The sequence below is a fragment of the Chiloscyllium punctatum genome, chromosome 6 (assembly GCF_047496795.1).
Source record: "Chiloscyllium punctatum isolate Juve2018m chromosome 6, sChiPun1.3, whole genome shotgun sequence".
In the NCBI taxonomy this organism is placed as follows: Eukaryota; Metazoa; Chordata; class Chondrichthyes; order Orectolobiformes; family Hemiscylliidae; genus Chiloscyllium; species Chiloscyllium punctatum.
In genome coordinates, this window is record NC_092744.1 from 55,545,197 (window position 1) to 55,570,535 (window position 25,339).

Here is a 25,339-nt window from a genome sequence, read left to right on the forward strand (position 1 = left end):
ACTAGTTGATTTTGGGATCATGTTCAGCATGGACTGGTTGGATTGAAGTGTCTGCTTTTGTGCTCTATGACTCTTTGACCCAACGTATTTATTAAAATTCAGTAAAATGTATATAAATCACCATAATTAATCAATGCAATTTTAATTACATAAATTATAAAGAAAGATATAATACCTACAAAGCAAAGTCTGATTTCCTTTTTTGTTCCAACCATGTATTTTTGATTTCTTAAGTGGTTACAGGACATTCCTTACTCCACAACTCTCAAACCTATTCCTGAGGCTGCAAAGCCAAGGAGGAAGCACACTGAAGCAGCTTCACCACTGGACTCCAAATGCCGCCACTGATACTCCAGCTATAGCTATAGCCAGGAGACTGCTCCAACTCTCGAGGACTGAGGCCCGTTCTCAACTTTCATGGACTGACAGACCCCATCCTGAGAATTGAAGAATCATGCACTCTTCTGCCATTGCAGACACTGCCGAAATACCAAAGGAAAAGAACTGATCCCAATCCATCATTGCTGGAACAGTTACTCAAACCAGGATTGCCTTGGCAATGAGGAATGGAGCAGATCCATCAGTCAACAGCTCCCCATAACCTTTGTCCACCACTGCAGCCACAGAAAGAAGGAAAAGTGAATTTGGTTCAAAAGTTAAAAGAAGGAAAATAAAATTTAAAAATTAGTCCTTTACAGGATGAGATGGGGGGATTTAATAATGGGATATGAGGAAATGGCTGAGGCATCAAACAGATATTTTGTATTGATCTTCATAGTAGAGGACATGAATAAGTGTGTCAGTAATTGACAAAAAGATGAAGGCAGGTGAGGACCTGGAAACAATCATTATTACAAAAAAGATACTGTTGGGCAAGCTAATGGAGATAAAGGTAGACAAGTCTCCTGGTCCTGATGAAATGCATCCTAGGGTGCTAAAAGAGATGAGGAGAGAAATAACAAATGCACTTTTGGTAATTTTCAAAAAATTGGCTGGACTCTGGGGCTTGTCCCAGCAGGTTGGAAAACAGCAAATGTGAGGACCCTTATTGAAATAGGGTATAGACAAATAGTCGGGAATTATAGAATGGTTAGCTTAACTTCTGTAGTGGGGAAAATGCTTGAATCTATTGTCAAGGAAGAAATAGCAAGACGTCTAGATAGAAATTGTCTGATTAGATAGAAGTTGTCTGATTAGGCAGATCCAACATGGGTTCATGAAAGGCAGGTCTTGCTTAACCAATCTACTGGAATTCTATGAAGACATTACAAGCACGGTGGACAACGGGGACCTAATAGATGTGTATCTAGATTTCCAAAAGGCATTCTACAAGGTGATGTACAAAAGGCTGCTGCATAAGGTAAGGATGCATGGTGTTATGGGTCATGTCCTAGCATGGATAGAGGGTTGGTTAACTAACAGGAAACAAAGAGTGAGGATAAATGAGTGTTTTTCTGGTTGTCAATCAGTGACTAGTGGTCTGCTTTGGATCAGATGTTGGAACTGAATTATTCACAGTTTACATAAATGATTTGGAGTAGGGACCATGTGTCACATGTCAAAGTTTGCAGATGATACAAAGATGAATTGTAGAGCAAAGTGGAGAGGACTGTGAAACTTTGCAGAGGAACATAGATAGTTTAGGTGAGTGCGCAAAGGTCTGCCAGATGAAGTACAATGTTAATAAATATAAAGTCATCCATTTTGGTAGGAATTACAGTGAAAAGGACTCTTATTTGGATGGTAAAAATTGCAGCATGTTGTTGTGCAGAGGCATTTGGGCATTTGGGCATTTGGGCAATCACAGAAGGTTGGTTTGTACAGATAATTAAGAAAGCAAATGGAATTTTGTCCTTCATTACTAAAGGGATTGAGTTTAAAAGCAGGGAGGGTATGTCACGGCTGGTTAGAGTGCTAGTGAGGCCACACCTGGAGTACTGCATGCAGTTTTGATCTCATTATTTGGCACCAGAGAGGTTGCAGAGGAGATTCACTAAGTTGATTCCAGAGTTGAGGACGTTGGCTTATGAGGAGAGACTGAGTAGACTGGGATTATATTCATTGGAATTTAGAAGAATGAGGGAATATCTTAGAGAAACTATAAAGTTATGAAGGGAATAGATAAGATAGAGGTAGAGAGGATGTTTCTACTGGCAGGTGAAACTAGAACAAGAGGGCATAGCCTCATAGTTAGGGGGAGCAGATTTCGGACTGAATTGAGAAGGAACCTTTTCACTCAGAGGGTTGGGAATCCGTGGAATTCCCTGCTCAGTGAAGTAGTTGAGGCTTCCTCATTGAATGCTTTTAAAACTAAGATAGATAATTATTTGAATAGTAAAGGAATTAAAGGTTATGGTGAGAGAATGGGTAAGTGGAGCTGAGGCCACAAAAAGATCAGCCATGACCTTATTGAATAGCATGCAGACTCGAAGGGCCAGATGGCTTTCTCCTGCTCCTGTTTCTTATGTTCTTATAAACTTACACTCTATGTTAATAAAAAAAGGATGCAGTGGGACATGCAATAGGAAGTGAATGGGCTGGGAGCCCGAACCCTTCCTATCCTGTCGCCTCTGCCATCTTGAAGAAAAAGCATTCACCACTCGCTGAAAGTAAGTGCACAGGCACAGCAGGCAGTAAAAAAGGCCACACTTGGATATATTGTTCACAGTTTTGGTCTCCTTATCTGAAGAAGGATGTCCTTGCTAAAGAGGGAATGCAGTTGAGGTTTACCAGATGTTTCCTGGGATGGCAGGACTGATGTATAAGGAGAGATTGAGTCAGCTACAATTGTATTCACTGGAGTTTAGAAAAATGAGGGGGATCTTGTAGAAACTTAGAAAATTCTAGGACTTAAACAGTTTTAATGCAGGAAGGATGTTCCTGGTAGTGGGAGAGTCTGGAACTAGAGAGTGTAGTTTAAGGATAAGAGATAAACCTTTTAGGTCTCAAATGAGGAGAAATTTCTTTGCCCAGACAGAGGTCAACTTGTGGAATTCACTACTACAGAAAGTGGTTGAAGTCAGAACCTTATACATTTTCAAGAAGGAAACACATATCTCGTGTGGCAAAAGGGAGAAAAGGATATGAGAAGGGCATGATTAGGGTGTTGAGCTTTGATGATCAACCATGATCATATTGAGTGGTGCAGCAGATTCGAGCAGTTGAATAATCCTGGGATGGGTCACTTCAGCTTTGAAGAGAGGCTGGATAAGCTTGGACTGTTTTAGGGAGGACTTGATAGAATTGTATCAGGTTATAAGGGACATGGACAGTGTGAATAAAAAGCAGCTGTTCCTTTTAGTTAAAGTTCAAAGAAAAGTGTGGCTAATTTTTAAAGTGAAAGACAGAAGGTTAGACGGAATTTGATGTAATTTTTTTTCCACAGAGGATGGTTGGGATCTGGAATCCACTGCCTAGAGAGGAAGTTGAGATTGGAAACCTCACAACCTTGAAAAAGTACTTGGAAAAATGTCATAACATTCAAGGCTATGAGCCTAGTGTGGATAAGTGTGACTAGTGTAGAAAGCAGTATACTTTTGGCCATGCAGACTCAATGGGCTTCTTTTTGACTGTGTGATTCTATCATCTTTGGAGGAGGCTGATCATCTACTCATCCATGTACATTGATGAAATAGATCACGGAGCCAACTGTACAATACAATATTGGCTGATGACACAAAGTGAGGAAGAAAATATGCTGTGATGAGAACATAATCTATCCATAACCCTTCACAGATATCTTAAGTGATTGGAGAAAAACTGAGGAAAATATGAACTTGTCCCCTTTGGTTGAAAGAATAGAAAAAATATTTTATAGGACATTGGTGAGACCTGATGGAGACTTGTGTATAATTTTGATCTCTGAAGTAACTCCACAAAGGCCAGAATCCTGTCACTAAGTCACCTTTTACTTCCATGTCAATAAAGTGTGGCACTGGAGAAAAGCACAGCAGGTCAGGCAACATCAGAAGAGCTGCTGCCTGACCTGTTGTGTTTTTACCAGTGTCACACTTTATTGACTCTGACTTCTCCAGCATCTGCAGTCCTCACTATCTTTTTCTTGACATGACACAGTCAGCTCAGAGCTGGCTCCTGGAGTGAACAGACACTCTGATATATGTCAATCAGGACTAGGTTACCAGCCCCACTCGGGGAACTTATAATACAGTGAGGTCCATCTGGCTGACCTTGTTCCAATCACTACAATCTCCTTGCGCAACCAGGATAGAAACGTCTGAGAAGCAGTGCAGAGAATGTTCATTCAATTCATACCTTGTGAGGAAAGCTTGAACAGGCTGAGCCTGCATCCACTGGAGTTTACAGGAATGAGAGGTCATTTTCTTGAAACATGTAAGATCCTGAGGGGATGTGACAAGGTGAATGCTGAAATAATGATTTCCCTTACAGTAGACACTTGGACTCTTCTGCACAGTTTGAAAACAAGATAGTTTAAATTTAAAATGGCAGTGATAATTTTTTCTCTCGGAATGTTGTGTGTCTTTGCAATACTCTTCTGTAAAGAGCAGGGAATCACTGTCTTTGAATATATTTGAAATAGTGCTGGATAGATTTTTGACTAACAAGGGATAGAAGGGATTTTGGAGGGAACGGGTATGTGGAGTTGAGACCATATGCAGGTCAGCCGTGATCTTATGTAGTGGCAGGTCAATCCCAAGAAACTAAGTGGTACACTCCTGCTTCTCATTCGTATATTCATAAGTAAAGCTGCCTTTTTATTCAGAGAGACATCAAGCATGGCTGGTTTACTATGGTCATGTTGATAGGTTAAGGATGTTTTCTGAGGATGACATTGAATTTCACCTAATATACCAAAACTGATCATATTATTCTGTGTTGACATTAGCTTACACATTTGAAATTATTACAGTTTTCAGCACTAACACCTGTTACATTCATGAACACAAATTTTATGTTTCACATCAAAAATAAAAGTTTCTTCTTTGGAGTGAAACATTAAAATTCACGAAGAGAGGGTGATCACTGTGAATCCATTTTGCCTGTTGTGCTGGCTTTCAGAACGAATGGTTGTGCTTAGTTCTACATGCCTGCTTTATGTCTACCACTCTGTAATCTCTTCACTCTTAAGCATCTGTCCAACTCTCTTTTAACATTATTATGGAATTACTTTTCAGGTTGAATGTTTCAGATCCTGACATCTCTTGAATTTCATTTCTTCTCTTTGATTTTTCAGATCCTTTGCCAACGATTTTGAATCTATGACCTCTAGTTATTGATCCACATGTCATAAGATTATTTTCTCTCCTAAAATAAAGTATCTCATCACTTTGAAAGCCTCGATTAGGTCATTCATAACCTTTCATGGTATGGCGACTGTTCTTCCAAAGACTACAAGAAACTACAGAGAGTTGTGAACACAGTCCAGTCCATCACGCAAGCTAACCTTCCAACCATTGGCTCCATCAATAGTTCCTGCTACGTTGGCAAAGCAACCAATATAATAACATAAGCCCACACCCCTCCCCACCCCCCAACCCCTGCACCCCCACCTACAGCCTCAGGCAGAAGATATATGTGTACAAATGGATTCAAGAACAACTTTTCCCTTGCTCTTATCAAACTTTTGAATAGACCTCTTAAATGTTAATTTTGATCTCTCTACACCTTCTTTGTGGCTGTAACACTCTGTTCTGCTACATAATGCACTTTGTATGGTATGGTCTGCTTGTGGACCATGAAAAACAACACTATTCACTGTGTCTAGGTCAAATAAAATAAAATAAAACCAACTTTTCCAAGCTGTATGCATGACTGAAGTTCTCTATACTTGGTAACACCTTAGTAATCATCCTGTTTATTCTCATTGCATATTTCTTGAATGGTGATTCACAGCATTGTCCACCAGCTGAGGCCTCACCAGAAATTTAAAAAATTCTATCATGATCCCTCACTGTTATGTTTTATTATTCCATTTCTACATCCCACTAGGGGACTGGCTAGCTTGGCTGGCTAATTTATACTGTAGACTAATGCTGAAAGCTTCATTTTGATCCCTGATCTTACTGAGGGGGACTTAGAAAGGTAATTGCAAATCACTACAAAACAAAAAGCTAAGGACACAGCTCAGAATGAAGCATCAGCAGACAATGGGTAGAACACATAAAAGAATTAACCCACATGCTATTTTTTCAAACCATCTTGTCCTCTTCGTGTTTAAGATCTTTCAGCTTACTTATATTTTTCAAAACAATACCTTTTTAAGTATACTGTCTTTCAGTTTTAGACATCCCAAAATGCATCACTTCATATTTTTCCACATGGATTTCCATCTACTATGTTTCACCAATCTGGCAGGCATCATTTTTAACTTTATTGAATCTACTTCAGTTAAGTGTATATCTGTTCACTAAGCACTTTCATTTCAATGTATCCTTTTATTGATATATCTCCCATTAATTTGTATGGAAATGTGTTCTGTCTAGTGGAAAGTAAAGGCAATTATCATTTATAATGCATAATTATACATTCCATACACGTCCATGCTTAATTTATACATTATTGATGGAATGTCACCTTTACAAATGGCAGTCAAATTCAAGTACAGTATATAGGTCAACCCAACACTTCACACTTAAAGAAGTGACTGAAAGTCATAAGATTAGTACTGTATATTATTACTGAAAAGGGTGTCATTTTGTTTAGATGTTTCAGGTATTCATTCAGTACTGATGGTGGATTTAGTTGGAACATTCTTCCAAAGTAATTTTCCTTTGCTTTCCAAACTTCAAGGCACTTGCACAGCCATATTTCAGTTTAGCTCATAATCCAGAGGCCTAGACTAATGATTTAGACATGACTTGGATTCTAGGTAATCCAAGATGGAGGATGGGAAAAATTTCTGGCTGTAACAGCTGCTCCTTTTTTGAGGTATTTTAGATGTTGGAGGTGATTTCCTTGAATTCCAGAAGCAGCAATTACTGTTTTATATGCTGTTGCATTGTTTTGGAACTTTGGAAAAAAAGTCAAAACAACAGCAGTTTTAAAGGGAGATTAACAGACAAAGGAAGCACATGGTGAGGTCAGTGCAGGAGAGAACCTGCACAGTTACTGCCTTTGCTGTTTGAATTCATGTATCACTGGACATCGGAGTGCATCTGGGAAAATTAACAAACAGTGAAAGTCACAACTGATCTTGGAGGAACCTGTCTGGGTGAAGTTCACAGCACAGAAACAGAAAACTGAATTGTTTTAAGTGTGTCCTACAGAAAGTCTGCAGTAGTGAGTAGAGTGGGTTCTTTCTTGATTATATGTTTTTTGAGATATGTCTCTTGATTAAACTTAAAAATATAAGCCACAACTATTTATTTAACCTGGGGCAGTGTTTTGTAGATGGGTCTGTAGATTGTGAAGGAGCAAAAATGGCCTTTAGTAGGGTGATATGTGCTTCTTGTCAGATGTATGAGTTTAAAGAGAGTTTAAGGGTTACTGCAGATTATGTCTATAATAAATGATGTTGGTTGAGAATCCTATCAGATAGAATGGATTGGTTGGAGAGACAGTTAGAGGCAATGAGGAATTTGCAACAGCAACAGTATGTGATGGATGGCAGTTATAGGCAGGGGGGAAAGTCTCAGATACAGTCACACAGATGGGTTAACTCCAGGAAAGGTCAGAGAGCTAGGCAGCGAGTGCAGGAGTCCTCTGTGGCTATCCCCATTTCAAACAAGTATGCTGTTTTGGAAAATGTAGAGGGTGATTGATTCACAGGGGAATGTAGCACCAACAGCCAAGTTTCTGGCATTGAGACTGGCTCCAATGCCATGAGGGGTACATTGGGTTCCAAGAGATCAATTGTGTTTGGGGATTCTGTAGTCTGAGGTACAGACAGACGTTTCTGTGGCCATCAGCCAAAACTCAGAATGGTGTGTTGCTTCCCTAGTGCCGGGATCAAGGATATCTCAGAGATAGTGCAGAATGTTCTCAAAGGGGAGAGGGACCAGCAAGAGGTCATTGTCCACATTGGAACCAACGATATAGGAAGGGAAAAGTTTTGAGTTCTGAAGGGATATTACAGAGAGTTAGGCAGGAATTTAAAAAGGAGGTCCTCAAGGGTAGTAACATCTGGAATACCCCCAGTGCTATGAGCTAGTGAGGGCAGGAATAGGAGGATAGAGCAGATGAATGCATGGCTGAGGATCTGGACTATGGAAGAAGGATTCACATTTTTGGATCATTGGAATCTCTTTTGGGGTAGAAATGACCTGTACAAGAAGGATGGATTGCACCTAAATTGGAAGGGGACTAATAAACTGGCAGGGAGATTTGGTGGTGGGGGAGTGGGGGTTTGGGAACCGGGGAGATAGTGAGGAAAGAGATCAATCTGAGACTGGTATAGTTGAGAACAGAAGCGAGTCAAACAGTCAGGCAGGCAGGGACAAGGTAGGACTAATAAATTAAACTGCATTTATTTCAATGCAAGGGGCCTAACAGGGAAGGCAGATTAACTCAGGGCATAGTTAGGAACTTGGGACTGGGATATTATAGCAATTACAGAAACATGGTTCAGGTATGGGCAGGACTGGCAGCTTAATGATCCAGGATACAAATGAAACAGGAAGGATAGAAAGGGAGGCAGGAGAGGAGGGGGAGTGGAATTTTTGATAAGGGATAGCATTACAGCTGTGCTGAGGAAGGATATTCCTGGAAATACATCCAGGGAAGTTATTTGGGTGGAACTGAGAAATAAGAAAAGGATGATCACCTTATTGGGGTTGTATTATAGACCCCCTAATAGTCAGAGGGAAATTGAGAAACAAACTTGTAAGGAGATTTCAACTATCTGTAAGAATAATAGAGTGGTTATGGAAAGGGATTTTAACTTTGCAAATATAGACTGGGACTGCCATATTGTTAAGGGTTTAGATGGAAAGGAATTTGTTAAGTGTGTACAAGAAAACTTTCTGATTCAGTATGTGGATGTACCTACTAGAGAAGGTGCAAAACTTGACCAACTCTTGGGAAATAAGGTAGAGAAGGTGACTGAGGTGTCAGTGGGCGAGCACACCGGGGCCAGCGACAATAATTCTATTAGATTTAAAATAGTGATGGAAAAGGATAGACCAGATCTAAAAGTTGAAGTTCTAAATTGGAGAAAGGCCAATTTTGATGGTATTAGGCAAGAACTTTCAAAAGCTGATTGGGGGCAGATGTTGGCAGGTAAAGGGATGATTGGAAAATGGGAAGCCTTCAGAAATGAGATAACAAAAATCCAGACCAAGTATATTCCTGTTAGGGCGAAAGGAAAGGCTGGTAAGTATAGGGAATGCTGGATGGCTAAAGAAATTGAGTGTTTGGTTAAAAGAAGGAAGGATATGTCAGGTATAGACAGGATAGATCGAGTGAATCCTTAGAAGAGTATAAAGGTGGTAGGAGTATACTTAAGAGTGAAAGCAGGAGGGCAAAAAGGGGACATGAGATATCTTTGGCAAATAGAATTAAGGAGAATCCAAAGGGTTTTTACAAATACATTAAGGAGAAAAGATTAACTAGGGAGAGAATAGGGCCCCTCAAAGATCAGCAAGGTGGCCTTTGTGTGGAGCCACAGAAAATGGGGGAGGTACTAAATGAATATTTTGCATTAGTATTTACTGTGGAAAAGGATATGGAAGAGATAGAATGTAGGGAAATAGATGGAGACACCTTGAAAAATGTCCATATTACAGAGGAGGAAATGCTGGATGTCTTGAAACGGTTAAAGGTGGATAAATCCCCAGGACCTGATTAGGTGTACCCGAGAACTCTGTGGGAAGCTAGAGAAGTGAGTGCTGGGCCTCTTGCTGAGATATTTGTATCATCGATAGTCACAGGTGAGGTGCCGGAAGACTGGAGGTTGGCAAACATGGTGTCACTGTTTAAGAAGAGTGGTAAGGACAAGCCAGGGAACTATAGACCAGTGAGCCTAACGTCAGTGGTGGGCAAGTTGTTGGAGGGAATCCTGAGGGACCGGATGTACATGTATTTGGAAAGGTAAGGACTGTATAGGGATAGTCAACATGGCTTTGTGCGTGGGAAATCATGTTTCACAAACTTGATTGAGTTTTTTGAAGAAATAACAAAGTAGATTGATGAGGGCAGAGTGGTTGATGTGATCTATATGGACTTCAGTAAGACGTTCGACAAGTTTCCCCATGGGAGACTGGTTAGCAAGGTTAGATCTCACGGAATACAGGGAGAACTAGCCATTTGGATACAGAACTGGCTCAAAGGTAGAAGACAGAGCATGGTAGTAGAGGGTTGTGTTTTAGACTGGAGGCCTGTGACCAGTGGAGTGCCACAAGGATTGGTGCTGGGCCCTCTACTTTTTGTCATTTATATAAATGATTTGGATGCGAGCATGGGAGGTATAGTTGGTATGTTTGCAGATGACACTAAAATTGGAGGTGTAGTGGACAGCGAAGAGGGTTACCTCAGATCATAACAGGATCTGGACCAGATGGGCCAATGAGCTGAGAATTGGCAGATGGAGTTTAAGTCAGATAAATGCAAGGTGCTGCATTTTAGGAAAGCAAATCTTAGCAGGACTTATACACTTAATGGTATGGCCAGAGAGAGTGTTGCTGATCAAAGAGACCTTGGAGTACAGGTTCATAGCTCCTTGAAAGTGGAGTCGCAGATAGAAAGGATAGTGAAGAAGGCGTTTGGTATGCTTTCCTTTATTGGTCACAGTATTGAGTACAGGAGTTGGGAGGTCATGCTGTGGCTGTACAGGACATTGGTTAGGCCACTGTTGGAATATTGCGTGCAATTCTGATCTCCTTCCTATCGGAAAGATGTTGTGAAACTTGAAAGGGTTCAGAAAAGATGTACAAGGATGTTGCCAGGATTGGAGTATTTGAGCTACAGGAAGAGGCTGAACAGGTTGGGGCTGTTTTCCTTGGAGCGTCGGAGGCTGAGGGATGATCTTATAGAGATTTACAAAATTATGAGGGGCATGGATAGGGTAAATAGGCAAAGTCTTTTCCCTGGGGTCGGGGAGTCCAGGACTATAGAACATAAGTTTAGGGTGGGAGGAGAAAGATATAAAAGAGACCTAAGGGGCAACTTTCTCACACAGAGGGTGGTACGTGTATGGAATGAGCTGCCCAAGGAAATGTTGGAGGCTGGTACAATTGCAACATTTAAGAGGCATTTGGATGGGTAAAGGAATAGGATGGGATATGGAACTGGTGCTGGCAGGTGGGACTAGATTGGGTTGCGATATCTGGTCAGCATTGACATGTTGGACCGAAGGGTCTGTTTCCATGCTGTACATCTCTATGACTCTATGAGTTCAAATACTATCTTGGTAGTGAAGGAAATAGAAATTTAATCAATAAATCTGAGAAAAAAACAATCTGGTCTCATCAATGCAGTATTATGGAATCCTGGAAAATTTCAATTCAATAGCAACAAGGTTGAAAACTCTCCATTGGTTGCAGCCAGATTGAGCATAAAGGAGGCTGGGGGTTATTTTTGGAGGCTAATTATGTCAGTCTCACTGCAACAGACATCTTCAGGCACTTCATTAATAAGGTTCCTGGCAACATAAGGTAAGAAGAAGGGATGACTTCTGATAACTAGTGTTCAGTGCCATTCACAACAGAAGCAGTCCCACGTCTGCTTACTGGAAAATCAAAATGACATTCAGGCTAGGGCTGATAAGGGACAGGAAAGTAAAACTCACACCACACAAGCGAGGTAAAAAGAGAAAATCCAATCATCATCCCTTGATGTTCAATGATATTACCATCATCATTGCTGTTCACCAGAAAGTGAATTGGACTAGCTATATAAATACAAACCAGAGGTTGAGAATTTTGTCACAAGCAATTCATTTCCTGCTTCCCCTATGTCCGTTCATGATCTACATGCAATTGTCTGTGTGTAATGGAATTCTCTCTACTTGCCTGTATAAGTGCAGCTCTAACAGCATACAAGAAATTTGACACCATTCAAGTCAAAGAATCCTGTTTGTTTGGCAAAACATCCACGCTTTTCAATATTCAATCTGCCCACCATCCCCATACAGCGATAACAGTGTGTGTCGTATACATGCTGCCTGCAACATCACGCCTAGGCTTGATTGACAACACCCTCCAAACCCAAGAAGTTTATTACCCAGAAGCAGGTATTTGGGTACACCACAGGTTGCAATCTTCTCTTCAGGTGACACACCATCCTTTCATGAAAACATATTGTTGATCCTTCGCTGTTCCTGGGTTAAAATTCTGCATTTCATTCACTAACATCATTATTGGTATATCTACACCAGATGGGCTGCTCAAGTTCAAGAAGGCAGGCCATCATCACCTTCTTACTGGTAAGTAGAAATGGACAATAAATGTTGACCTAGTCAGTAATGCTCACATCTCAGGAATGCGTTTAAAAAAGGACTAATGGTGGGTAAGTGATTCACATTTTTGAAATACGGTTCCTATTCTAATGAAGGCTAGATGCCAATGAATATGTGCACGTCTAGATCCCAGAAAAAGCAATGTGATTATGAGTAAGATATTATTTTCTTAAGTGTCAGTTAAGGGATAAATGTCACTCGGGAAATTAAGAAGAACTCCCTCAATCTTCTTCAAAAAGTCATGGCATTTTTTGCATGCACTGGAGGGCAGACATGGATTCAACTTAATAAATCATTTGAAAAACAACAACTCTACAGTACAGCACACCCTTACTAATACACTGAAGGATCAACTGAGATTTCATACTAAAGTCTCTGATGTACGACCGAACCCCATAACCTTGTTACTGAAAGGTGTAAGTGTTACCATTGCATTACTGTTGCCAACATTTTATCTACTTGATCATAACATTGTTTGCAACAAAGCATAAAAAGCCTGCAGACTAAACGGTTGTTGTTAGATTATGGTTTATTGCCGACTTAGTTTGACAACAAACAGAAGTTTTCCCTGGGGGATTTTAGTCATGTTTTCAAAATATAACCATTGGCAATCTTCAGCTATCTGTATGGATGCATCTACTGTTTATTCAGAGTATTACAACATTGTTTTGACATTGTACTATAAACCCTAAATATATGTGCTTGTTCTAAGGTTGATGTAATTCTAACTTTTTTTTAATAATAGGAAGTTCCTTTATTTTAATATGAGAAAAACAAGATTGATTTCCTACTGAAAACAAAACATATTCAAGTATTTTGCAGGTAAGAAAAGACAATGGATAATAAATAGTGTGCAGTTTTAGCTAGTTGTGACTAATGTTGAAAAGCAAACTGGTTAAAATAAAAATGTTTTTTCAGTTTGGTTCGACAAGACTAAAGTAAACATTCAATTCATCAAAATGTTTAAATAAAAGTGAAGAAGTAGATCTTCAATATCAGAAGACGAAGCTGTGCAGAAAACAAAGAGAAATTGTGGCTTGGCTTAACAATAGCATTTCCAGGAGGTTATGGTTCAAGTCTTACTCTGTCAGTGTAATGCTGAACGAATGTTGCACTTCAGTGATAGTGGTGCTGATTTTCAAACAACATATAAAAACTCTTGTTTACCCACTTCCTTGCAACACCACCAAAACAAATGCCGATTACATCATTGTTGCATGACCTTGTTATGAGCAGTGTGGTTGCTGTATTTCTTACATCATCATTGAGCCTGCACTGCAAAAGTGTTACATTGCTTGTAAAACATATCCTAACATCATAAAAGCAGGCGGCTGTCACAATAATGGTAAAATATGGACTATCAACTTCCATTCTCTGATGTTAATACCTGGGACTTTTATAGACTGAGATTGTTTCAAAGAGGAAAACACTGACTGCAAAATGGCCACAGGGATCATATGACCACTAGTTAATCTTTCAAGCTTCATGAAAGCATCAGTGAACAAGAACCAGACTGAACTGAAATTAACATATTATCATTGAGACTGAAACCAGATCGCTACCTCTTGTTTGATTTACACTTTCCAAGAAAGTTCACAGAGCTAGAAACATTGCCTATGGAAGTTTGGACTTAAGAATAAACCAATGAACTGTATATCAAGGAACTTGTTTTTGGCAGAAGCAGAACAGATGAATTTGTAACTGGAACTGCAGAGGTGTCTCTCTCATCTCTCTATTAGTCTCTCAAGTGACAAAACACTTGGTGATAAAGCAAACTGGAGAGAACATCCAAGCATGAGGGGTACCAAGATATCTAATATTCATGACTGACATTGATCCGCATCTCTTAGCCAACTGCAATCTCATGTTAAAATCTAACACCTCAAGGATACCTGAAAGTCTTCAAACTGCATATTCTTTCGTCTTCCTTTTTGTACTGGACACTATCCTCTTTTAAACTTTTTAAATTTGTGTGTGTTTAATGCAGCATTTTTTGTGGGGTTAGTAAATAATAAAATTGGTCTTCCTTTCACTCATAAACTTGAAGTTGGCTTCTTTCTTGCTTTTAGTGAACTAGTTAACTATATTTTATTGGAAATGAGGTATAGCAACATGCTAAAGAGATCATGAAGTCTTTGTTGCATCCACCTGCGGAACTTGAAAAAAAAGGGAGTCAATTTACCTGGTCATAACACTGTCATTCTTCTTATCCTTCCAAAAATGAGAGGAACTTGCTAACAAATGCATGATATTAGTTATAGGGATGTATTGGGCAAGTATTTTAAGATGAGACACATGGGCATAATTTTAAACTGATGAAAGGGGAATTTAAAATTGATGACAGGAAGTATTTATTTTCATAAACAGTAATAGATTTTAAAGTAGAATAAAGGAGATGAAAATGTTTGAATCATTTAAATGCAAATTGGATGTGATGCTAGGGGTTTTGCACAGATAAACTTTCCTCATTTAGATTTATCTCGTAATTTTGATCTTGTGTCAGTGTATTTTAGTAACTGTCTGCTGCAAAGTACTTGAGAAATCTTTTAAACATATCATTATTTTGCGTCATCGCTAAGTATGCCCATTATTTACTGCTATTAAATTTCTTGATAGACTAAAAGATTACTTGTTATTTGCAGGCATGCTGTTGACCTACTCTTAACCTTTTCATCATAGCAGTAAATCTAATGTTCTATTTCAATATTATTCCAAATGTAAGTTTCAAACATGGACTAAGGTTTCCAATAATTGCTATAAGTTAATGAAAAACAATGTGTACACTCTTGCTGCAAAATATAAAATACAGTGTCTTCAGCTCAGAGGGACTAGAACAACTTTACTTCTTTGTGACTCTGAAATGTTTGGGGAAGGTTTATAGCAATGATAATTGAATTTATCCTAAATATATACATAATTTAGGGCAGCACGGTAGCTCAGTGGTTAGCACGGTTACCTTACAGCGCTAGGGACCTGGGTTCGATCCCAGCCTCGGGTGACTGTCTGTGTGGGGTTTCCTCCCACAGTCCAAAGATTGCAGGTTGGGTGAATTGGCCATGCTAAATTGCCCATAGTGTTAGGTAAATTAATCAGAGGAGAATGGGTCTAGGTGTGTTACTCTTCGGAGGGCTGGTTGGGCTGAAGTGCCTTTTTCCACACTGTTGCAAACTAAATGTTAAGATTACTGCATTTATTGATTGACATAATGGACAATTTGCCATGGGGGAGCTGTTGCTAGAATGGGACACCTGTGCTATACTGAGGTATGATTCGGTGAATCTGTAATTATCTCATAATTTCTTTTTACAGTTTTGCTTGTGCGAACCCCAGCCCAAAATGTTATTTTACCTTCCTTTATCATCTCTCTGGACAATAGCTTTAACATTTTTAAAAAAAAAGTTTCAGTCAAATTATGAACATTTTAATTAGATTCAATATTCGCTTCTATACTCAGCTCATTACATTTGTAATCTATATAAATCCATATTTCTATTTGCTTTATTTGTTTATGGCATTCCATTTTATTTTCCCGATTATTCCAATGGTGCACAACTTGTACTTACAAAGAAAATATTTATTTAATTTGCTCTTTTCACAAGTAGAAACTCCAGAAAATAGAGTTTTGTTAATGGAAGATGCTAATCAAAATTTTGAATAACATGGTATAAGTCACAGTCAGAATTCCAATCACCAGATTTTTACTTATCAGTTTAATGTAATTTACTGCTGTTGAAAGCTGTTTCTGTGCACTACACTGTTTCTTTCATATTGACATCTGTTTATATGGTGACAATTATCAGGATCACATTTTAACTATATGTGTTTTATTGATATATTTATATGAATAAATCAGAGTAGTCACTTCACATTTAACAGAAAAGCAGTTCATTTACAAGACTGTGGCAGTGACAACACAAAATCAATTGTTGATTGACAACAAGCTAACAAAATCAACGCTAAAGCAACAAGATCTATATCTGTCAGGAAATATGTAGATTACCACAACCATCAAGCATTGCACATTAAAAGAAAAGCTTTTATCTATTAAATGTCAATGTCCTTAACCTTTCTCACAGCTTTAGTAATGGATTGCTTCTGACGTTAAATCACTTACCCCATGCCTGTGCCGATCTGCCAGAAGCTCAGTGACTTCCAATAGTAAACTGAGCCCGAAAAGCTAATAAGCTTGGGATGAATTACAGTAAGGAATATTTTATTTTGTGTTAGATGTGACAGTTCATTTACTTAAAAACAGAAGGTTAAGGTTGGATGCTCAGTTAAGAACTGTCAACATTAAAAAAAAATTGGAAAATGGATTACTAAGTTCAGCGCAATCACCCTACACCTTAGAAAAAAAACAATTATCAACAAAACAATTTATATTCATAAGAGCTTTTCATGATAACCTAACATCCCAAATTTTTTGTAGCCAACAGATGACTTTTGAAATGAAGACATAAGGTACTGCGAATACTCAACATATCAGCAAGCATCTGTAGAGATGGAAACACAGTGAACATTTCGAATAGGATATAACCTTTTCAGAGCTGAAGGACAGTAGAAATATGATGGGTTTATGCTGCTGAAGGTGGGGTGTGAAGTGGAGGAAGAAGATAGAAAATTCCTGGGAAGGAGGTGACCTAGTGGTAATGACATTGAGGTGGTCACCAAAGGCCCAGACTAATGCTCAGGAGACATGGACAGCTGGTGGAATTTAATTTCAATTAATACAATTTGGAATTGAAAACTAGCATCAGTAAGGGTGGCCATACAACTATTGTTAATTATTGTCAAAACCCATTTGGTGCTGTAATGTTTTTAAAGAAGGAAATCTGTCTTCTATGTGACTCCAAAACAATATGGTTAAAATGCCCACTGAGATGGTTTAGCAAGTTTCTGAATTGTATCAAACCATCACAAAGTTGAAAAAATGAAACCAAACCAGATGCCACAACTGGCACTGACTGGGGCACTGGAAACAACAAGAGCAAATCCAACCCTGTTCACCCTGTAAAATCCTCATTACATCTCATGATTTATGCAAAAGTTGGGAGAGCAAACAACAGTGTGATGTAGTCATACTGATAAAATCATCCCTCACAATTCCACAGACATCACAAATTTCATCACCCCCCCCCCACCCCCCCCCCCCCCCCCCCCCCACAAAGGGGAGGCAGCACAATAGTATACAGTCAGGAACGTGTTGCCCAGACATTACTCAACATTCAGTCCAGATCTCATGAACGGGAAAAATTTCTGGCTGGAAGAGATGCTCCTTTTTTTGAGGTATTTTAGGAGCTGGAGGTGATTTCCTCAAATTCCAGGAGCAGCAATTACTGTTTTACATGCTGTTGCATTGTTTTGGAACTTTGGAAAAAAAAGTCAAAACAACAGCAGTTTTAAATGGGAGAAGAACAGACAAAGGAAACACATGGTGAGGTCAGTGCAGGAGAGAGAGAGAGAGAACCTGCACAGTTACTGCCTTTGCTGTTTTTGAATTCATGCATCGCTCGACATCGGAGTGCATCTGGGAAAATTAACAAAGTTAATTTCACAATTAATCTTGGAGGAACAGGTTTGGGCGAAGTTCACAACACAGAATCAGATAAGTTAATTGTTTTAAGTTTGTCAAAGAGAAAAGCTGTATTAGTGAGCACAGTGGGTTCTTTCTTGATTGTACGTTTTTGGAGATAAGTCTCTTGATTAAACTTAAAATATAAGCCACAGCTATTAATTTAACCTGGTGCAGTATTTTGTAGAGGAATAAGACAGTGTTATGTTTTGGGTCTGTAGATGGTGAAGGAGCAAAATTGGCCTTTGCAGTGATATGTACTTCTTGTCAGATGTGGGAGTTCAAAGAGAGTTTAAGGATTACTGCAGATTATATCTGCCATAAATGCTGTTGGATGCGAATCTTATCAGATCGAGTGGATCTGTTGGAGAGACTGATAGAAGCGATGAGGAATTTGCAACAGCAACTGTATGTGATGGTTGGCAGTTATAGGAAGGGGGGAAAGTCTCAGACACAGTCACGTAGATGGGTTAACTCCAGGAAGAGTAAGACAGGTAGGCACCTAGGGCAGGAGTCTTTGTGGATGTACCTATTTCTAACAGGTATGCTGTTTTGGAAAATATAGGGGGTGATGGATTCTCAGGGGAATGTAGCACGAACAGCCAAGTTTCTGGTATTGAGACTGGCTCTAATGCAACGAGGGGTACGTCAGCTTCCAAGAGATCAATTGTGTGAGGGGATTCTGTAGTCTGAGGTACAGACAGACATTGCTGTGGCCAGCAAAGAAAAAGCAGAATGGTGTGTCATTTCCCTGGTGCCAGGATCAAGGATGTCTCAGAGAGGGTGCAGAATGTTCTCACAGGGGAGAGGAACCAACGATATAGGAAGGGAAAAGGTTGAGATTCTGAAGAGATATTACAGAGAGTTAGGCAGAAATTTAAAAAGGCGGTCCTCAAGGGTAGTGATATCGGGATTACTCCCAGTGCTGCGAGCTAGTGAGGGCAGGAATAGGAGGATAGAGCAGATGAATGCATGGCTGAGGAGCTAGTGTATGGGAGAAGGATTCACATTTTTGGATCAGTGGAATCTCTTTTGGGGTAGAAGTGGCTTGTACAAGAAGGACGGATTGCACCTAAATTGGAAGGGGACTAATATACTGGCAGGGAAATTTGCTAGAACTGCTTGGGAGGATTTAAACTAGTAAGGTTGGGGGTTGGGAGCCAGGGAGATAGTGAGGAAAGAGATCAATCTGAGACTGGTACAGTTGAGAGCAGAAGTGAGACAAACAGTCAGGGCAGGCAGGGACAAGGTAAGGCTAATAAATTAAACTACATTTATTTCAATGCAAGGGGCCGAACAGGGAATGCAGATGAACTCAGGGCATGGTTAGGAACATGGGACTAGGATATTATAGCAATTACAGAAACATGGCGCAGGGATGGGCAGGACTGGTAGCTTAATGTTCCAGGATAGAAATACTAAAGGAAGGATAGAAAGAGAGGCAAGAGAGGAGGGGGAGTGGCGTTTTTGATAAGGGATAGCATTACAGCTGTGCTGAGGACGGATATTCCTGGAAATACATCCAGGGAAGTTATTTGGGTGGAACTGAGAAATAAGAAAAGGATGATCACAATATTGGGATTGTATTATAGACCCCCTAATAGTCAGAGGGAAATTGAGAAACAAACTTGTAAGGAGATCTCAGTTATCTGTAAGAATAATAGTGTAGTTATGGTAGGGGATTTTAACTTTCCAAACATAGACTGGGACTACCATAGTGTTAAAGGTTTAGATGGAAAGGAATTTGTTAAGTGCGTACAAGAAAACTTTCTGATTCAGTATGTGGATGTACCTACTAGAGAAGGTACAAAACTTGACCTAATCTTGGGAAATAAGACAGGCCAGGTGACTCCCAGTCAGTGGGGGAGCACTTTGGGGTCAGCGACGATAATTCTATTCATTTTAAAATAGTGATGGAAAAGGATAGACCAGATCTAAAAGTTGAAGTTCTAAATTGGAGAAAGGCCAATTTTGATGGTATTAGGCAAGAACTTTTGAAAGCTGATTGGAGGCAGATGTTCGCAGGTAAAGGGATGGCTGGAAAATGGGAAGCCTTCAGAAATGAGATAACAAGAATCCAGAGAAAGTATATTCCTGTCAGGGTGAAAGGGAAGGCTGGATGACTAAAGAAATTGAGTTTGTTTGGTTAAGAAAAAGAAGGAAGCATATGTCAGGTATAGACAGGATAGATCGAGTGAATCCTTAGAAGAGTATAAAGGCAGTAGGACTATACTTAAGAGTGAAAGCAGGAGGGCAAAAAGGGGACATGAGATATCTTTGGCAAATAGAATTAAGGAGAATCCAAAGGGTTTTACAAATATATTAAGGACAAAAGGGTAACTAGGGAGAGAATAGGGCCCCTCAAAGATCAGCAAGGCGGCCTTTGTGTGGAGCCACAGAAAATAGGGGAGATACTAAATGAATATTTTGCATCAGTATTTATTGTGGAAAAGGATATGGAAGATATAAACTGTAAGGAAATAGATGATGACATATTGCAAAATGTCCAGATTACAGAGGAGGAAGTGACGAATGTCTTGAAATGCATAAAGGTGGATAAATCCCCAGCACCTGATCAGGTGTAACCCAGAACTCTGTGCGAAGCTAGAGAAGTGATTGCTTGGCTTCTTGCTGAGATATTTGTATCATCGATAGTCACAGGTGAGGTGCCGGAAGACTGGAGGTTGGCATACATGGTGCCATTGTTTAAGAAGGGTGGTAAAGACAAGCCATGGAACTATAGACTGGTGAGCCTGACCTCAGTGGCGGGCAAGTTGTTGGAGGGAATCCTGAGGGACAGGATGTACGTGTATTTGGAAAGACAAGGACTGATTAGGGATTGTCAACATGGCTTTGTGAGTGGGAAATCATGTCTCACAAACTTGGTTGAGTTTTTTGAAGAAGTAACAAAGAAGATTGATGAGGGCAGAGCAGTAGATGTGATCTATATGGACTTCAGTAAGGTGTTCAACAAAGTTCCCCATGGGAGACCGATTAGCAAGGTTAGATCTCATGGAATTCAGGGAGAACTAGCCATTTGGATACAGAACTGGCTCAAAGGTAGAAGACAGAGGGTGGTGGTGGAGGGTTGTTTTTCAGACTAGAGGCCAGTGACCAGTGGAGTGTCAGAAGGATCAGTGCTTGGTCCTCTACTTTTTGTCATTTATATAAATGATTTTGGATGCAAGCATAAGAGGTACAGTTAGTAAGTTTGCAGGTGACACAAAATTGGAGGTGTATGGACAGCGAAGAGGATCACCTCAGATTACAACAGGATCTGGACCCAATGGGCCAATGGGCTGAGAAGTGGCAGATGGAGTTTAATTCAGGTAAATGCGAGTTGCTGCATTTTGGGAAAGCAAACCTTAGCAGCACTTATACACTTAATGGTAAGGTCCTCGGGAATGTTGCTGAACAAAGAGACCTTGGGGTGCAGGTTCATAACTCCTTGAAAGTGGAGTTGCAGGTAGATAGGACAGTGAACAAGGAATTTGGTACGCTTTCCTTTATTGGTCAGAGTATTGAGTACAGGAGTTGGGAGGTCATGTTGCAGCTGTACAGGACATTGGTTAGGCCACTGTTGGAATATTGGGAGCAATTCTGGTCTTCTTCCTATCGGAAAGATTTTGGAAATCTTGAAAGGGTTCAGAAAAGATTTACAAGGATGTTGCCAGTGTTGGAGGATTTGAGCTATAGGGAGAGGCTGAACAGGCCAGAGCTGTTTTCCCTGGAGCGTCAGAGGCTGAGGGGTGACCTTATAGAGGATGTTCAAAATTATGAGGGGCATGGATAGGATAAATAGACAAAGCCTTTTCCCTGGGGTCAGGGAGTTCAGAACTAGAGGGCATAGGTTTAGGGTGAGAGGGGAAAGATATAAAAGAGACCTAATGGGCAACTTTTTCACACAGAGAGTGGTACGTGTATGGAATGTGCTGCCAGAGGATGTGGTGGAGGCTGGTACAATTGCAACATTTAAGAGGTATTTGGATGGGTATATGAATAGGAAGGGTTTAGAGGGATATGGGCCGGGTGCTGGCAGGTGGGACTAGATTGGGTTGTGATATCTGGTTGGCATGGATGAGTTGGACTGAAGGGTCTGTTTCCATGCTGTACATCTCTATGAGTCTATGACTCGAAGTCTAATGGCATAAAATCACTGTACTCCTGTACATGTGTCTTTGAGTAGACGTGGTAATAAAGGATATTCTAATTCTAATTCTGGTGGCACAGTGGAGGGTGGCATGGTAGCACAATTGTTAGCACTGCTGCCCACATAGCACGAGGAATTCAGGTTCAATTTAGCCATTGGGTGACTGTGGAGTTTCTGTGTGGCTTTCCTCTGGGTAGTCTGGTTTCCTCCCACAATCCAAAGAAGTGCAGGTAAGGTGGATTGGCCATACTGAATTGCCCATACTATCCAGGGATGTGCAGGATAAGTGGCTTAGCCATGGGAAATGCAGTGTGATAGGGTGGGGATAGTACACTTTGGAGGGTTGGTATGGACACAATGGGCTGAATACCCTGCTTCCCCACTATAAGGATTCTATGAATCATTGAATTTGTTCTGGACACCACCTTTCAGAAAAGTAGGTTGGGCTTGGAGGGGTTGCAGTGTAGATTCAACAAAAAGGTTTGTTAGCACAGACAGACATGTATAATGTCTTTTACTGTAGGAATCAAGAATACAGGAAAGTAATTTTAAAATTAGAGCTAAACCATTTTGAAATGAAACCAAGAAGCACTTCTTTTTAATGCAAAGGGCAATGAAAGTCTGGAACTCCAAATACTGTGGAGGCTGTGTCAGTTTAATTTGTCTACTGTTGGTATATTGAAAGTATTTGCTAAGACTCATGTGCATTATTCATCAGCTGCCCACTTCAAGCAGAATATCTCCAATGTAACCCTTACAGGTGACAGAACGAATATGAATAAATATTGGCCATACCACAGTATTCAACATATTTTCTGAAGTTGTTGAAACAATCGGATAATCACAAGGTCAGAAGTAGTGCTCTGTGATTTTCATGATCAACTTGGATTATCAAAATGGGCGGATGATGGAACATGAATTTTCCTTTATGTCTAAAAGATGACTCCTCTGATAATGTTAAATGCTTAGCACTGAATAGATTGTTGTCATACATTATGTGTTTAAGTTCTGGAATGGGACATCAAACTACAAGTTGACCTAAGTTGACACAGAATGTAACATTAATAAGAGGTCTTTAATCTTATGTAAGGCCTGTTCATCACTGAACCTACTTCTTACCTCATTAACTGAAGTAGCACATTTTACTGCAGACCTTGGCATTTTACAGCCAGCGGGCCATATCCGGCCCTTTGGTCATTCCTGTCCGACCTGCATGAGGTCAATCTTAAATTAGAACATAAATGAAAAAGTATTTACACCATGCAGGCAATACAACTGTGTTGCTTTTGTTTTGAAAAGGATGCTTTTTTTATTTATGTATGGACGCACATGCACGTGTCTGTGCGTGTGTTCGTGCGTGAACAGCTAAAAGTGATCCTTGCTGGCTATCCCTCAAAATGTCAGCTCACGCCAAAAAAAGGAAGGTTGATACAGGATGCCGCGTTTTTAACAAGATATGGACTGCTAGATATTTATTTACAGAAATCGGAGGTAAAGCCGTGTGCTTGGTTTGTGGTGCACAGGTCGCTGTGTTCAAGGATTATAATTTGAATCGCCACTACGTGACCAAACACGCCGAGAAGTACAACAACTTGTCTGATCGAGAGCGGGCAAGGAAGTCAGATGTTTTGCTAGCTAAGCTGCATAACCAGCAAAGACCTTTTACTAAACTTCACATATCCAGAGATGCAGCTGTCAAGACAAGTTATGTCATATCCCAAAAAATCGCCAGAAACAGTGAACTGTTTTCTGATGGAGAGTTTATTAAGGAGTGCTTGTTGGACTCTGAAGAACTAATATGCCTGGAGAAAAAGGAGGCATTTGAAATGTGCCCCTCTCCCGACGCACTGTAATGAGAAGGATTGGGGACATCACGAGAAATCTGGAGCTTCAGCTGCAGCACAGAGCGGTCAACTTTGACTTTTTTTCCTTGGCTTTGGATGAGAGCTGCGACGTATGTGACACAGCCCAGCTACTCATCTTCATGGAGAAGCTGGCAGCCATGCAGTCAATGAAAGGAACAACAACTGGTAATGATTTGTTCAAGGAGGTAAATGCATGTTTAGACACGTTGGGACTAAAATGGGACAAGCTGGTGGGTGTGACAACGGATGGTTGTCCAAATCTAACGGGAAAAAATGTTGGACTCTTCAAGAGAATGCAGGATAAAGTGACAGAAATTGACCCTGAACAGAAACTGGTATTTTTGCATTGTATTATACATCAGGAAGTGTTGTGTTAGTCAGTGTTAAAAATTAACCATGTGGTTGATGTTGTAACTAAAATAGTTAACTTCATCAGGGCAAGAGCTTTGAATCACAGGCAATTTGTTGCACTTTTGGAGGAAAATGAGACTGAACATCGTGACATAGGCTACCACACATAGCTGTCAGGTGGCTCAGCCTGGGAAAAATGCTGAAAAGTGTATGGGACCTGAGAGAAGAGAGTCAAGATTTTTGTGTGAAGAAAGGGAATGGCATTCCACAGCTTTCAGATGCAGACTGGATTGCAGACCTTGGTTTTGCTGTTGATGTGACTGCACTTATGAATGAACTAAATGTGAAACTGCAATGTAAGGGCCTTTTTGTGCATGAAATGTACAACTTGGGGAAGGCTTTTATGAGAAAGTTGCAGCTTCTCTCAAGCCAAATGGAGGACAACATTCTCTCCTACTTACCAACACTGAAGGAAGCCGCACCTTCAGCTGATTACATCCACAGGTACTCATCTTTGTTAGAAGCACTGCATGGTGAATTCTCAAGGTGATTTCAAGACTTTGAAATGGTTGAGAATGAAATGCACATGATGTTTTCCCCATTTACATGCAATGTGGAGAATGCACCTAGTGATGTTCAGCTTGAACTCATTGACCTGCAGTCTGACACACTTCTGGCAGAGTACTTTAGGTCAGTCTCACTGCTTGATTTTTACTCTTCCCTCAAAGAGGAGAACTTTCCACACATGAGGAGGCATGCTCAGAAGGTTCTAGTCCTCTTTGGATCTACCTATGTATGCGAACAGACATTCTCAGTGATGAAGTTCAACAAATCCAAATACAGATCCTCTATCACTGATGATCACCTCTCAGCTGTCCTTTGCATTTTAACCTCAGACATTCACCCAGATTTCATTGTACTTGTTCAAGCCCAAAACAGACTGGATTTTTCTCACTAAACAAGTAAAATAAACTGAAAAACATCAAAAGCACCTTTTGCTTTTTGTATAGAGTTGTTTGTTGTTTGTAATA

The 25,339-nt window shown here is 40.1% G+C and overlaps 1 pseudogene; it reads left to right on the forward strand.

Moving 5' to 3' along the window:
- The first annotated feature begins 23,944 nt into the window (after positions 1 to 23,944).
- On the forward strand, positions 23,945 to 24,858 carry LOC140478423 (general transcription factor II-I repeat domain-containing protein 2A-like; annotated as a pseudogene).
- The last annotated feature ends 481 nt before the right edge of the window (positions 24,859 to 25,339 follow it).